This window comes from Taudactylus pleione, unplaced genomic scaffold (genome assembly GCF_031769625.1).
Source record: "Taudactylus pleione unplaced genomic scaffold, aTauple2 ptg000803l, whole genome shotgun sequence".
Taxonomy (NCBI): domain Eukaryota; kingdom Metazoa; phylum Chordata; class Amphibia; order Anura; family Myobatrachidae; genus Taudactylus; species Taudactylus pleione.
In genome coordinates, this window is record NW_028285205.1 from 3823905 (window position 1) to 3840889 (window position 16985).

Below are 16985 nucleotides of genomic sequence, written 5' to 3' on the forward strand. Positions count from 1 at the left end.
ACATTTCCTTGGGGAGGGGTGACAGTCGGGTTCACAGGTCAATGGGGTGCCATCTTAACGGGTCACTCATTCCCTGGTTTCTTTTCTGGAATTTTTGTCATATTTCCTGCGGTCTCATACCGCTCCAATACTGTAATTAATTCCTCTAAATTCTGAGGATCAGCGTGTATGACCCAGCGCTGCAGGAAACCCTGTTAGTAGGGCCCATTTGTGGAATCGCTGCACTTTCCCAGAAGGGGTGACTATTCTCCACATCAGCAGAGGACAAATCAGCATAGGCTTTCTGAGCCTCACCAGTGAGATAGAGGGCAAGTCTATCAGCCCAAGTATCTGCTGGCCATTTTAAACACTGTGCCACCCTCTCAAATATCAGCAAATATGCCTCTGGGTCATCTGAGGCAGACATTTTCTTCAGATCAAAAAATAGGGTATGTATAGGTTGCGCTCTTAAACAGGGTGCTGCTGATAACCCAAAAGTGGAGAACACCAACCACTATAATATATGAACACAATTATTACAAAAATGGGTATTTTGTGCTACCTTAGTTGGGATAGTCTGGAAACAAAAATGAAGCAGTACAAACAACGATAGTGCCAGTATTATAGTAGGCAAACAAAAAAACTCTTTGTTGAAAATCCTTGTTCCGGAGTGTTGTACCAAATCATCCAACAACCTTGCTTGTCTATATTATTTCACTTGAATATTCCATTAATCATCAGTATGGTACCTCAAAAAAATTAGATATAGCTCCACATAGTGTAAAATAACATTTAATAAGATATTCCATAAAATCTGGCAATACAATACAAGTCAAATAAAAGTGAAAAAGAGAAACCATCAATATTATCAGGGGTTCCTGCATATCAGAAAGGGCCTTTTGAGAAAGGCACACTTGGAGGCCAAATTGGTGAGCCCGGGTCTCTCTCCTTCTCCTCCCAGGTGTGTGTCCCTCTGTAGATCCAATACGTAGGCAAGTAACTCCCGTCTATCAACGCGTTTTGACCATTGTTGTCTTTATCAAGGTGTAAGGTGGTAATGCCCTACTTGGGCTATAAGTAGTGTTTCCATTCTGATCACTCCCCTATTGGTTTCCAAGGGGGCGGGTCTATCAATCTCTTAATTAAATAAATAACAAAAAACAAAAAGTCTAAGTTGAGTGACTATTACTAAAAATAGAAGATCGTCACTCAACTTACCATGTAAACCTCATAGCGCAATAAGAACATAAGTGCAATGTCTTCAATCAGCTTTTCACAGCCAAGTGCGTTCCACTCATGGAGCGCATTGATCACCTGACTATCGCGCACCGGAAGTACGTCCTTCCTATACACGTGGTTCATGTGGGACAGGTGATCTCCGATCAATCTCCACAGCGGTCCGATCACGTGTGCAAAAAAAAAGGCAAAGAATGATGTCCACATGGTCTGCCGTGAATAGACCGGAAGTGCGTCATTCTAAGGGCAAAAAAAACATATATAGCCCAAACAAATGAGGATTATATCTAGACATACATAATGAAGTGCCTCTCTTCATAATGGATATAGGGGGACATGGTAAAAGTGCTATTGTGATATGACCAACAGGACACAATTATAAAATACATACAGAATATACAATATATATAACATATCCATGGGAATTGACATACATAAAAACAGAGGGTCTCATTCAGACCCGCTCGCAAGCGCTTGAGCGCTCGCAAGCAGGTCGATGGTGGGCTCTGCGCATGCGCAGCGGCCGCACTGTGTGTGCGCAAGCCCTGGAGCTAGAGAAAGATGCTCCGGGGCTCACTACAAAAGGGGCGGCTGTCGATGTTGATCAACAGCTCGCCCCGTTTTGTAGGTGTGGTGGGGGTGTGGCTTCACAAACTGAGGCGTTCCCAAGTGAACGCCTGCCATTTGTGGGCGGCCCCACTGTCATCGCCAGTGATGTCAGTGGGAGAGCTTCCGGCTCTATTAGAGCCGGAAGCTCTCTGGGGCTTGCGGCAGATGAGACCCTACCACAAGGGTCTCGTCGCAATCCCCAATAGTCGTGATGGTCTTGACCATCGCGACCATCATCCTGGCCGCTCGTTAAAGCGAGTGGCCAGGAGGACAGTTTTTTTTTTTCAGATGCGGCTGCCCTCATTCAGAGCGAGCGTTCGCATTTTGCGAGCGCCTCTGAATGAGGTCCAGAGTGTATTCATTTCCGCCTTGGCTAAAAAGGTATCAGATTCTTTAATCCTCCAGTTTCCCTCAATCTTTTTGATACCTGTGATTTGTTTGATCCCTGTTGTTGAACATGAATGTTTATCTTTAAAATGCTTCGATAATGTATGGTTTTCATATCCTTTTTTAATATTCCGTATATGTTCCCCCCATCTGTCTTTTAATTTTCTCTTTGTTTTCCCAATGTATTGTAGATTACAAATGCACTCGATGATGTATATTTAATTAGTACTCTCGCAGGTGATGAATTCCTGTGTTTTCCATTTTACTTTTTTGTTTTTGATGAGTCCTGCAAGAGATTCACATACCACATCAGTGAAAACCAATAGTTTTTACCCTATTGCTCCTTTTTTCAGGGATAGCGCTCTTCACAATTTTACTTTTTAAATTAGGAGCTTTTCTATATGTAAAAACAGTTGTGAGGGGAATCATTTCTTTTAAAAGGGGGTCCCGAGTTAAAATGTGCCAATGTTTTTAAAAATATACTCTACTGTGCGATATTGAATATTAAAAGTGGACACAAAAGGAAATTTGTTTGTAATTTTGGATTTTTGGATTCCAACAAATCTGTTTGGGCCTCCAAGTGTGCCTTTCTCAAAAGGCCCAATCTGGTACGCAGAACCCCTGATAATATTGGTGGTTTCTCTTTTTCACTTTTATTTGACTTGTATTGTATTGCCAGATTTTATGGTATATCTTATTAAATGTTATTTTACACTATGTGGAGCTATAGCTCATTTTTTTGAGGTACCATACTGATGATGAATGGAATATTCAAGTGAAATAATATAGAGAAGAAAGTTTGTTGGACGATTTGGTACAACACTCTGGAACAGGGATTTTCAACAAAGTTTTTTTGTTTGCCTACTATAATACTGGCACTATCATTGCTTGTACTACTTAATTTTTGTTTCCAAACTATACCAACTGAGGGAGCGCAGAATACCCATCTTTGTAAAAATTGTGTTCATATATTATAGTCATTGGTGTTCTCCACTTTTGGGTTATCAGCAGCACCCTGTTTAGGAGTTCAACCTATACATACCCTATTTTTTATGTTTATACTTGCAGATTACCAGTATTGGTTGTTGCACCATGTTGGGGTATCGAGAAAAACATATGCTGTTGTTAAATTCATTGTTTAATAATTGTCTACATAATGATGACACAACTGTGTTAATTGATGAAGATCTTGATTCCATTATGAAAAAAAATGAACATGTATTACTGAAAGAAAGTAGATTGTGGTGGGAAACTGTAACTCTAGAAAGATATGCAGCAGACCACCTCATACCTTAAGGTTTAAATATTAAAAAATATTGTTCTTTTAAACATGAAAATGGGACCTTTATCAAAGAATGGAATGACATTCTAGATACATGTTCCTTTTCACTCATATCATTAATTATTAAGGAAAGAAGGAAAGATTTGATGAATATAGAAAAGGAAATTGCAGAACTTACAACAATGATTGAACCTTACAGGGATTTAGAGGAATGTATAGCTTTAGAAAGAGATTTGTAATGGAAAGTGGTCAGTAAAGAAAAAGATTAGTGCCTCAACCTAAACAGAGAGATGTTTCAGAGGAAGATATATATAGAGAATTAGATAGCGAGGATGAAGAGGTATAAGACCATACCTAACACACCCTGCCCGATACATCAAACAAATTCTGATTTAGAAGGACTGAACGCCACCCAAATATCAGTGATTATGGAAGATATGACATATAATAGACGGAATCATTTTAGGAAGGAAAATATTCCAAGGAGATATAACGAAAGATCGGATATTATAAAGATAAAAGAGCAGAGGCACAAATATCAAGGAATTTTGGAAGGTGGAATCATTATAGAACACCTAGAGAGCATTTCTGGAGACCGAGAAACAATATACAGCAAAGATTCAACAAAATCCCAACCCAAAATCGATACAGAATATTTGAAGATGGATATAATTTTTTAGGGAAGGATTGGAGGAGACACAAAAGGAACCCAGAATAAAGAAAAAGAGCAGAGGGAAGAGGGGCAGAGGTCTAGAGAGAAAAAAGGAGAAAAAGACTATTGAAGAAATATCAAAGTCTAGGAAATCTCAGTTAGACAAGCCCCAAACCAAAATATTTATTCTAAGTTTACACATTTTAACTAAAGAGGAAACATAAATTTTAAATAAGGGACTTAAATTTTCCCCATGACAGAATTGAAATAATTTTGAAACTTAAGTGGACACACAGAAGTACATACGGACACTGTCCCTTAAGAAATATTTCTTAGGACAAAAAATTAGTACTGAAGAGAGGGATGAAGGGACAATGAATCAATTTAAACCAAAATCGATGTTCAAACCCGACCTTTTCAAGGGGATGTTTTATTGAAAGTTTTAATAAAATAGTATGTGCAGAATTAGATCAAATTAACATAAAACAGGACAGAAAACCAAATATAACTAAAGAAGAAAGGATGGGATCAAGACATTAGAGAAAAACAGAACTTACAATTAAACTACCAGATAAGGGGTGTGGGGTAGTTGTGATGGAAACAGATAAATACAAACAAGAAATAAACAGACAACTAAATGATAAAGATACTTACAAACTAGAAAAAGGAAATCCTAGTGAGAAAATGTAAAAAAAATCTAATAATCATGATATCAAAATATGTGAATGATGGGATTTTAACACTGCATGAATCCAAATATATCATTAAGGAAAACCCAGCACTTCCAGTAATATACATCTTGCCGAAGATACACAAGGATAAAAAAAACACCTGGCCACCCTATTATCGCAGGAACCTATTCTTTGTTTTCGAACCTATCACATTTTGTGGATGTTTACTTGCAGCCTGAAGTAATTAAACTAAACTCATAACAATAGATGTGATCAAAAACTGAAGGATGTCTTGATCTCAGATGAAGATTTTTTTGGTTACAGCAGATGTTAGTGCATTGTACACTATCATTGATCATAAAGCAGGAATTGACAGTGTGGAATATGCATTTAGAAAAAAATCCAGATTTTAGTCTAAAAGAAAAGAAAAAAAATGTTATTAAGGAAGCCATTTTATTCATTTTACAAAAATTATTCTTTCTGGTTTGATTGACAGTTTTATTTACAATTCAGAGCGACATCAATGAGTACCTGTTTTGCTAATTTATTTATGGGATGGTGGGAGGAGTCAACAATATGGGAAAATAATGACTATCGAGATAATGTAATTTTTGGATACGATATATTGATGATATATTTTTTTATCTGGAAGGGTACAGAGGAAGACCTTCTGAAATTTTGTGATGCATTAAATAAAAATTCCCTCAATATTAATTTCGTTTTCACTAGGAACCATAAAGAAATTTAGTTTTTGGACCTGGTGAGATATAAAGAAGGAGATAAATTACATACACAAATTACAGTAAACCTACTGACAGTAATTCCTACATAAGTACCAGTAGTAATCAACCCAGGTGGCTTAAAAATGTTCCAAAAGGCCAGATTCAGAGAATTAGATGGAACTGTACCAATGAGTTTGTATTTCAACAACAAACAGAAGAATGAAACAGAAATTCATCAGTAACGGATACGATGAAAAAGAAATTGAACAGAACATCGAAGAGATGAAGAAAATGCCCCAAACAGATTTGTTGGAATACAAAAATCAAAAATTACAAAGAAACTCCCCAAAGCTTCCTTTTGTGTCCACTTTTAATAATCAGTACCGCGCAGTAGAGCATATTTTTAAAAATCATTTGCACATTTTAACTGGGGATCCAATTTTAAAAGAAATTATTCCCCGCATACCCAGTTTTACATATAGAAAAGCATCTAATTTAAAAAATTAAATTGTGAAGAGCGCTATCCCTGAAAAAAGGCGCAATAGGGTAAAAACTATTGGTTTTCACCAATGTGGTATGTTTATCTCTTGCCGGACTCATCAAAAATGAAAAAAGTAAAATGGAGAACTATACATCAAAGACTACAGGACAGGAGTTCGAATACAGGAATTCATCACCTGCGAGAGTACTAAGTGCATATACATCATTGAGTGCATTTGTAATCTACAATACATTGGGAAAACAAAGAGAAAATTAAAACACAGATGGGGCAACATATACGGCATATTAAAAAAGGACATGAAACCATACATTATCGAAGCATTTTAAAGATAAACATTCATGTTCAATCACTGGGATCAAACAAATTACAGGTATCAAAAAGATTGAGGGAAACTGGAGGATTAAAGTATCTAATACCTTTTTAGCCAAAGTGGAAATGAAAACAATATATGAGCTAAAAACACTTGAGCCCGCAGGTTTGAATAGTGAATTTGAGCTTAAATAGTTTTTAAAATAATAAAATAAAAAATCTAGTCATTTTGATCCTATATTAATTATAACTATATGAAATCCTTACATACCAATTGATTTTTATATATTTATGATCCACCTTTATGTTTTTACATATTTTAGATGATTTTCTGCACAGTGATAAGTTTAAGATTATATACACTCTGTTTTTATGTATGTCAATTCCCGTGGATATGTTATATACATTGTTTATTCTGTATGTATTTTATAATTGTGTCCTGTTGGTTATATCACAATAGCACTTTTACCATGTCCCCCTATATCCATTATGAAGAGAGGCACTTCATTATGTATGTCTAGATATAATCCTCATTTGTTTGGGCTATATATGTTTTTTTTGCCCTTAGAATGACGCACTTCCGGTCTATTCACGGCAGACCATGTGGACATCATTCTTTGGCTTTTTTTTGCACACGTGATTGGACCGCTGTGGAGATTGATCGGAGATCCCCTGTCCAACACGAACCACGTATATAGGTATGAAGCACTTCCGGTGCACTATAGTCAGGTGATCAATGCGCTCCATGAGTGGAACGCACTTGGCTGTGAAAAGCTGATTGAAGACATTGCACTTATGTTCTTATTGCGCTATGAGGTTTACATGGTAAGTTGAGTGATGATCTTCTATTTTTAGTAATAGTCACTCAACTTAGACTTTTTGTTTTTTTGTTATTTATTTAATTGAGAGATTGATATACCCACCCCCTTGGGAAACCAATAGGGGAGTGATCAGAATGGAAACACTACTAATAGCCCAAATAGGGCATTACTTCCCTTCACCTTGATAAAGACCATAATGGTCAAAATGTGTTGGTGGACGGGAGTTACTTGCCTACCTATTGGACCTACAGAGGGACACACACCTGGGAGGAGAAGGAGAGAGACCCGGGCTCACCAATTTGGCCTCCAAGTGTGCCTTTCTCAAAAGGCCCTTTCTGATATGCAGGAACCCCTGATAATATTGGTGGTTTCTCTTTTTCACTTTTATTTGACTTGTATTGTATTGCCAGATTTTATGGAATATCTTATTAAATGTTATTTTACACTATGTGGAGCTATATCTCATTTTTTTGAGGCACCATACTGATGATGAATGGCATATTCAAGTGAAATAATATAGAAAAGAAAGTTTGTTGGACGATTTGGTACAACACACCAGAACAAGGATTTTCCACAAAGAGTTTTTTTGTTTGCCTACTATAATACTGGCATTTTCTTCAGATGTCCAGCACCTGTTGTGCCCATTGACTTGGTCACTTTCTGTAACATTTGTTCTTCTGTCTTTTGGTGAGAGGCTAGCAAATTTACTATAGTGCAAAAGACTTCCTCCATTTTTATAGTGGGAGGTGTATGTACAAGTGTAGGTGCTTTTAGATTACAAGCCAGTTTACACAAATATATCTCTTTCTATCAGCAAAGCAACTGTAATTCACGTTAAACACAGAAAAAGAAAACTTTTTTTCTCCAGCAATGCATGGGTTAAACAGAACACAGGGAAAAAATGGCTTTTTCTCTTCCTACACTGCAGTGCTTAATTAGACCTCAGTAATATGTGTGTCTTGCTCTTGTTTAGTTAACAGGTGAACTTAATTAGACAGCGTACTAGCTGGTGAAGATACTAATCAGCATTTGTTATATCTCAAGCACCTTAGTAAAAACAAAGCAAATTAACTTTTTTTTTCTCAGCACACATAAACCAAAGTTCTGCACAACAAGTTACAGTGTCTTTAATATAACTGCGGTTTTTATGGTTCGCCAACCATACTCACCTATATCAAACATTTTGCCTTTTCAGTTCCTTCGCTATGCCATATGCATCTTGCGATTGCACTGCGACACAGCAGTGCAGAGCTCCCCATTCAGGCCACCATATGTAACACGGGGTATTGAAATGAGGACTCCAGACAGACAAGTACTTGGTAAATCAGTGTTATTTTAATGGTAGCAGACTCTGCACCTTAGCATACGTGAGGTTAGGCCTGGACACACACAGTCACATAACAGAAAATAAGCAAACAACATAAAAGTAAATGTCTGAGCACTCCTTGTGCTAATGTCTGTAGACCCTCCAGGTCCTGGCACCCTAATGCTAACCACCACCCCCAGCCTATCACCTGGCTAGCTTATCCAGCATCAGGAGCAATGAGCAACAGGTGTGTGAGTCTTAAACCCTTCCTGTGCTGCTGACTTCCGGCTGGCTCTGGGCGACCTGGAAAACAAGGAGTTCCATATCTCCACTGTGAGCTGTGCAGCCCAGAAAACCTGGAATTCCAAACTTCTATTGTAACTGCAGAATGTCCTAGCCTTGTTTCCCTCTCCCTTGGAGGGAGCTTATCCCACCAGAATGTGGGCAATTCAGGTGAGTGATAACACCTCTTACCACAATATATATTTATATATATATAGATAGATAGATAGATAGATAGATAGATAGATAGAGCGGGTAAAAAATAAGTATTGAACACATCAACATCTTTCTATGTAAGTATATTTGTTTTGGTTCAATTGTAATGAAATTTTCACCATATGTCAGCAACAACCCGTGCAATCCACACATGCAAATAAATCAAACCATAGCTGTCCATAAATTCTTGTTATGTATAATAATGTGAAATGACACAGAGAAAAATGATTGAACACATGAAGAAAGGAAGGTGCAAAAAGGCATGGAAATCCAAGACACCAACTGAAATCTATCAGTAATTAGAAAGCAAATTAATATAAGCTGGTTCAGTCCCAACTGATGGCCTTTAAAAAGGTGTCTCATTACCAAGGTGTTACACAAGAAACTTCTCATGATGGGTAAAAGCAAAGATCTCTCTAGACCTTTGCAACCTTATTGTTGCAAAACATAATGATGGCATTGGTTACAGAAGGATTTCTAAACATCTGAATGTTCCAGTGAGCACTGTCGGGGCCATAATCCGGAAGGGGAAAGAACATAATTTCACCACAAACCGGTCATGACCAGTGATCCTCACAAAATTTCTGACAGAGGAGTGAGAAGAATTATCAGAAGAGTTGTCCAAGAGCCAAGGACCACTTGTGGAGAGCTTCAGAAAGACCTGTAATTAGCAGGTACAATTGTTTCAAAGAAAACAATAAGTAATGCACTCAACTGGCATAGCCTGTATGCACGCTCACCAAGCAAGACTTCAATGCTGAAGAAAAAGCATGTTAAAGCTTGTTTAAAGTTAGCTGCACAACATTTGGAAAAGCCTGTGAAATACTGGGAGAATATAGTCTGGTCAGATGAGACTAAAATTGAACTCTTTGGATGCCATAATACACACCATGTTTGGAGGAGAAATGGCACTGCACATCACCCCAAAAACACCATGCCAACAGTGAAGTTTGGAGGTGGAAACATCATGGTGTGGGGCTGTTTTTCAGCATACGGTACTGGCATACTTCATTTGATTGAAGGAAGGATGAATGGAAAAATGTACTGAGAGATTCTTGATAAAAATCTGCTGCCATCTACCAGGATGCTGAAGATGAAACGAGGGTGGACAATTCAGCAAGACAATGATCCCAAACACACAGCCAAGGACACTCTCAATTGATTTCAGAGAAAGAAAATAAAGCTGCTAAAATGGCCCAGCCAATCACCTGACTTGAATCCAATTGAAAATCTATGGAAGAGCTAAAGATCAGAGTTCATAGAAGAGGCACACGGAACCTTCAAGATTTGAAGATTGTTTGTGTGGAAGAATGGGCCAAAATCATACCTGGGCAATGCATGCGACTAGTTTCTACTAGGGATGTGCAGGCTCGGATAGGTTCGAGTTTGCACGTGGAGTTCGGATTTTTCCCTCCAAAAAAACGGAACTCAGAACGAGGCAAAACGTCATCTTACATGGACAAACATCATCATTCCTGGTCTTTTGTCCAGGAATGATGATGTTCGTCCATGTAAGATGACGTTTTGCCTCGTTCTGAGTTCCGTTTTTTTGGAGGGAAAAATCCGAACTCCACGTGCAAACTCGAACCTATCCGAGCCTGCACATCCCTAGTTTCTACATACATGAGGCATCTTGAAGCTGTCATTACTAACAAAGGCTTTTGTACTAAGAATTAAATACATTTCAGTAAGCGTGTTCAATATTTTTTCCCTGTGTCATTTCACATTATGACACATAACTTAATTTATGGACATCTATGGTTTGATTTCTTTGCATGTGCGGATTGCATGGGTTGTTGCTGACATTTGGTGAAAATTTCATTACAATAGCCCCATTACAAATATATTTACTGAGAAAAATGTTGATGTGTTCAATACTAATTTTTTTACCCGCGCTATATATATATATATATATATATATATATATGTATATATATATATATATATATATAGTCAGGTGCATAAATATTGGGACATTGACAGAATTTTCATATTTTGGCATCTATTCACCACCACAATGGCTTTGAAATGAAACAAACACGATGTGCTTTATCTGCAGACTTTCAGATTTAATTTGAGGGTAATTACATCCAAATCAGGTGAACGGTGAAGGAATTACAATGGTTTCTATATGTGCCTCCCACTTTTTAAGGGGCCAAAAGTAATGGGACAAACTAAACAATCCTAAATCTATCTTTCACTTTTTAATACTTTGGGCCTGATTCAGACCCACTCGCGAGCGGCTGTCCGCTCGCAAGTGGGTCGATGGTCTGCACTGAGCATGCGCACGACGGAGGGAGCTCCGTCGTGTGCATGCGCCAGACACGACGAGCGAAGGACTTTCCTTCGCTCGTTGTGTCCGATCAAAGGGGGCGTGCTGTCAATGTTGATTGACAGCACGCCCCCTTTGGTGGGCGTGCCGGGGGCTTGCCTCCCTGACGGGGGCGTTCCCACGGGAACGCCTCCCCTCAGAAGCCAGCCCACTGACATCACTAGTGATGTCAGTGGGAGTGATTTTGGCTCTGATAGAGCCAAAATCACTCCGGAGCTTGCGGTTGAAAACCTCAACCGCAGGCTCCGGCTCGCAATTTCGATGGTCGCGATGGTCACGACCATCGCGGCCATCAAAATGCACGCTCGTATAGCCTGTGGGTGGTGACCCACAGCTATACGAGCGTCCAGGAGGACGCTCCATGAGAATGGAGCCCGGCCCTCATGCAGAGCGTGCGCTCTGCTCAGAGCGTACGGCTCTGAATGAGGGCCTTTGTTGCAAATCCTTTGCAGGCAATTACAGCCTGAAGTCTGGAACGCATAGACATCACCAGACGCTGGGTTTCATCCCTGGTGATGCTCTGCCAGGCCTCTACTGCAAATGTCTTCAGTTCCTGCTTGTTCTTGGGGCATTTTCCCTTCAGTTTTGTCTTCATCAAGTGAAATGCATGCTCAATCGGATTCCGGTCAGGGGATTGACTTGGCCATTGCATAACATTCCACTTTTTAGCCTTACAAAACTCTTTGGTTGCTTTTGCAGTATGCTTCGGGTCATTGTCCATCTGCACTGTGAAGCACCGTCCAATGAGTTCTGAAGCATTTGACTGAATATGAGCATATAATATTGCCCGAAACACTTCAGAATTCATTCTGCTGCTTTTGTCAGCAGTCACATCATCAATAAATACAAGGGAACCAGTTCCATTGGCAGCCATACATGCCCACACCATGACACTATCACCACCATACTTCACTGATGAGGTGGTATGGTTTGGATCATGAGCAGTTCCTTTCCTTCTCCATACACTTCTCTTCCCATCACTCTGGTACAAGTTGATCTTTGTCTCATCTGTCCATAGGATGTTGTTCCAGAACTGTAATGGCTTTTTTAGATGTTGTTTGGCAAACTCTAATCTGGTCTTCCTGTTTTTGTGGCTCACCAATGGTTTACATCTTGTGGTGAACCCTCTATATTCACTCTTGTGAAATCTTCTCTTGATTGTTGACTTTGACACAAATACACCTACCTCCTGGAGAGTGTTCTTGATTTGACCAACTGTTGTGAAGGGGTTTTTCTTCACCAGGGAAATAATTCTTCTGTCATCCACCACAGTTGTTTTCCATGGTTTTCCGGGTCTTTTGGTGTTGCTGAGCTCTCCGGTGCATTCTTTCTTTTTAAGAATGTTCTAAACAGTTGATTTGGCCACACCTAATGTTTTTGCTATCTCTCTGATGGGTTTGTTTTGATTTTTCAGCCTAATGATGGCTTGCTTCACTGATGGTGACAGCTCTTTGGATCTCATATTGAGAGTCGACAGCAATTGATTCCAAATGCAAATGTCACACCTAGAATCAACTCCAGACCTTTTACCTGCTTAATTGATAATGAAATAACGAGGGAATAGCCCACACCTGTCCATGAAATAGCTTTTGAGTTGATAGTCCCATTACTTTTGGCCCCTTAAAAAGTGGGAGGCACATATAGAAACCGTTGTAATTCCTACACCGTTCACCCAATTTGGATGTAATTACCCTCAAATTAAATCTGAAAGTCTGCAGTTAAAACACATCTTGTTTGTTTCATTTCAAAGCCATTGTGGTGGTGAATAGAGGCCAAAATATGAAAATTCTGTCAATGTCCCAATATTTATGCACCTGACTGTATATATATATATATTTAGATATATTATAAATATGTGTGCAGGTGTGTGCTTTTCCATACTGCACACCACCCCACACATATCTGACTGGATCTGTAGAACCTGCTGTATTGTGTACGTTCTGCATTAATACTGTGTTACCCTGCAACTTATTCTACCTGGTTAATAAACCGATGCTGGTTAGGTTATTATTTGTGTCGACTTACCTTCTTTAAACACCGCTGGCACCTATATCAACACCTATTGGATCTGCCAATAAGTTATGGGCACAGGCTACCAGCGTGTGAAGAATAACGACACTAAGATAGCAGCTGAAGCAACACGGAATAAAAGCACCTGAGTACAGAAAATCCTTTATTCATATTAAGGGTGAAAATGTACAGTGTAGGAGCCAGTATAAACTTCGCTAATGGGCTCACAGAACTGCATTACATGGAAATTCGTCATCCAAATGCCGTTAAAGCAGGAAAAATTGTGGAAGATCACTAGGGATCCCAGGGATATATCCAACCCGGATAAGATGGATAGAGCTATGGGGACCAAAGGCTTAGCTGTAGAGCAGCATGTATATTACATCACTCACAGGAAGGAGGCAGCACACGAAATGTGGGTAGCTTTGCAGACGTCTTATGAAGACAAAGACTTAGGCCCTCATTCAGAGGCGGTCGCAAGAAGCGACCGCTCGTTCTGAATGAGGGTGTCCACTTCTTTTTTTAAGTGCGGCCTCCTGGTCGCTAGCTAAGCTGTGGGTTACCACCCACAGCTTTAGCAACTGACCAGGGAGCTTCCTGTTCTGATCGAGCAGGAAGCTCCCCACTGACATCACTGCTGATGTCAGTGCGACTGCCCACAAAATGGCAACCATTTGTGTAGCCTACAAAACGGGGTGAGCTGTCGATCAACATCGACAGCCGCCCCTTTTGTAGTGAGCTCTGGAGCAAGAGAAATTCTCTCTAGCTCCAGGGCTTGCGCACGCACAGTGCGGCCACTGCGAGTGCGCAGGGCCTTAAAAGTGACCCGGTTGCGAGTGCTCAGCGCTTGCGACTGGGTCTGAATGAGACCCCTAATGAGAAGAATCAATCTGAGGCATACTTTATACGGCACTCAGGGCCTGGTTCAGCTTGGATTGCAATTGCAACCGCGTATGCAGATCGGCTGATTGTTGCATTCTGTGCATGCATATGCACCATACTGCACGTAAGTGGCAATTGCACTGCGATTGTGCACACAGACAGGAATCCATCACAGAGTGAGTGACAGGCCGTGAGCGTTTGGGGGTGGTGATTAGGGAGTGGTTGCAGAAACGCAGGTGTGCCTGCCAGTTTGAACGCCCTTACATGGGTGTGCATAAATTAGACACTGCGATTGCCTACGCAGCTTGAGTACTCACTGCGTGCGACGAGACTTGCAATTTCAGAGACAGGTCAGACCTGCTGTAATTCTGCGTGATGATGTACTTCAATGTTACCGATGTGTATGCAGGACTGCAAAGTATTACGGATATGAGAAACAGTAGTGGGCTTCTCTATGCTGGCTGGGCAGTGGCAGACATTAGCATATTTTTGCAGCAGCATTGCATTCAATTACGCAGCTGCGGTTGCTATGCGTGCTGAATCAGGCTCTCAGGTGTGTGCAAAAACATGAATGGATATTTAAATAGGATGCTGTCTATCGTTCAGCAATTGACATCAGTAGGCATCCACGTAGACAAGGAGGAGGTTGCAATGGTGATGCTGCAAAACCTTACACCAGAGTATGATGTTGTAATAGTAACTGTAGAGTCATGTGCTGCCAAACTATCAATGGAGATTGTACAGACTAAGCTGCTGCTGTTTCAAGAGTGCATTCCTGTTAACACCAATGCTGATAATTCTATTTTGCTATCAAACCCAAAAAGATTCCAAAAGGTGGAACATAAGGCCTCAGAATGTAGAGCAAGTGAATCGAGTGGTACTTCATCATGCAAGCATGAGAAAAAGAATGAGACAGCAAATGTAAATGTAGCTGACAGTCAATGCAAACATTGCTAGTGCATGCACTCAAGAGCCACAAGGCACTTCAGCTGTAATGAAAGTTGGTTCACGTCACTAAAGTTATGTGATCCTGTAAACATCAGGAGAATAGAAAATAAAATACTAAATGCCATGAAAGTTGGAGCAGCTACTGTGCACTTGAGGATCAAGGGAATACAGTTGTCAGATATTGAAGATGTACCAATTGTGCCAAGTATAGGTACTAATCTGGATTGCCATCAGTGTACTGAAGAAGAAGGAGGTCAAGGTCCAATTTGCAGAGAGACAGTGCGTTGTGTAAAATAAAAGAAGGACTGTAATTGCAACAGAAACCGGTGCAAACAACTGTACATCCTAGAGACAGAGAAGTCTAAAATTGCGGTTTCAGATTCCAACCAGTCCATTTAGTTGTGACATAGGAGACTTGGTCACCTAGGGTCCGACAATGTACAGAATCTTCTAAACGGCATGGTGATTGGGATGTCCAAAAATACCCCAGAAAGACCAGAGTGTGAAAGTTGCGTGAAGGGTAAGCAAACACATTTCCCCTTTAAAAGTACCATTGCTACTAGTGCACACAGATGGAATAAATGAGTGGGAACCGCTACTTCATGACACTTATAGATGATGCTACGAGTATGATGCATGTATGATTCCCGAAAGTCAAAAGTGAAGTAACCAGCAAAATTGCAGAATACAAGAGTTTATGGGAAAAAAAAAAGACCTAAACATAAAAGTGCTGTAGTCTGATAACAGTGGAGAATATGAGAACAAAGATTTTTCTATCTAACTTTCTAAAGAGAAATAACATCCAAAACCAACTAACAATTGTCTACACACCTGAACAGAATGGTGTGAGTGAAAGGGCACGGACTATGTGCCTTTTTTCAATGATGTATGCAAAATTGATGGTTTACGTACATCTCCGATGTTTGTTGAACTGCGCAGAACAGGGGGGGGGGTCAGAGCAGCTCCATCCTGGGGGGGGGGGAACCCTGTGCCCACACCCTTAATCTGGATCTGGGTGTAAAGCATGTGCCCATATCCCTATAAAAGGAGGCACAAGTTGAATCCCAAGTCTATCTCATGTATCAAGCTTATAAAGTCAAGAGGTAGGAGATGGTTGTCTCTGTCCACTACATATCTGTCTTTACACTCACTGGAAACTGCAATCTTCTTAGCCCTGAAGCAGCCAATAGGGATAGAGTACTTGAAACGTTGGCATCAGATAACAGAAAAGATAAGAGGTCAATAGGATATAATCTCGTACCAGACTTCTATGTAGGATAAGGCAGCCTAATGGAGGGACATTCTATTTTCAGTGAGTGGCGTGTGGAGAATGTTATAATGGTAAGGGGGAGTTTTTGTAGTGGTTACTATAATGTACTGGGGGCACTTTAATGTGGCACAATATGAACTGCAGTGTAAATGTGTAAGCAGGGCCCTCTTAACCCTTCATCTGTCTTTTATTACCCAGTATTGTTTTATTACTGTTTTATTGCTAATTGTAAAAGTCAACAAAATATACTGGCACTTTATAAGTAGATGTTAATTATAAATAATGTGAAAAAGGGGGACCCTGTAATGTGACATAATATAAACTGTGGGAAACACTGTAATGTGGCATAATATGGACTGAGGGGACACTGTGATGTGAAATAATAGGAACTGGGGGCACTATAATGTTGCACAGTATGAACTGGAGCAATACAGTGTGGTATATGTACTGAGGCACTACAATGTGGCATACTATGAACTGGGGGCACTACAAAGTGCCATAGCATGTGTGTGGTATAGTGTGATCTAGGGCACTATTCTGGAGCATGAAATGAACTATGTCAATACTAT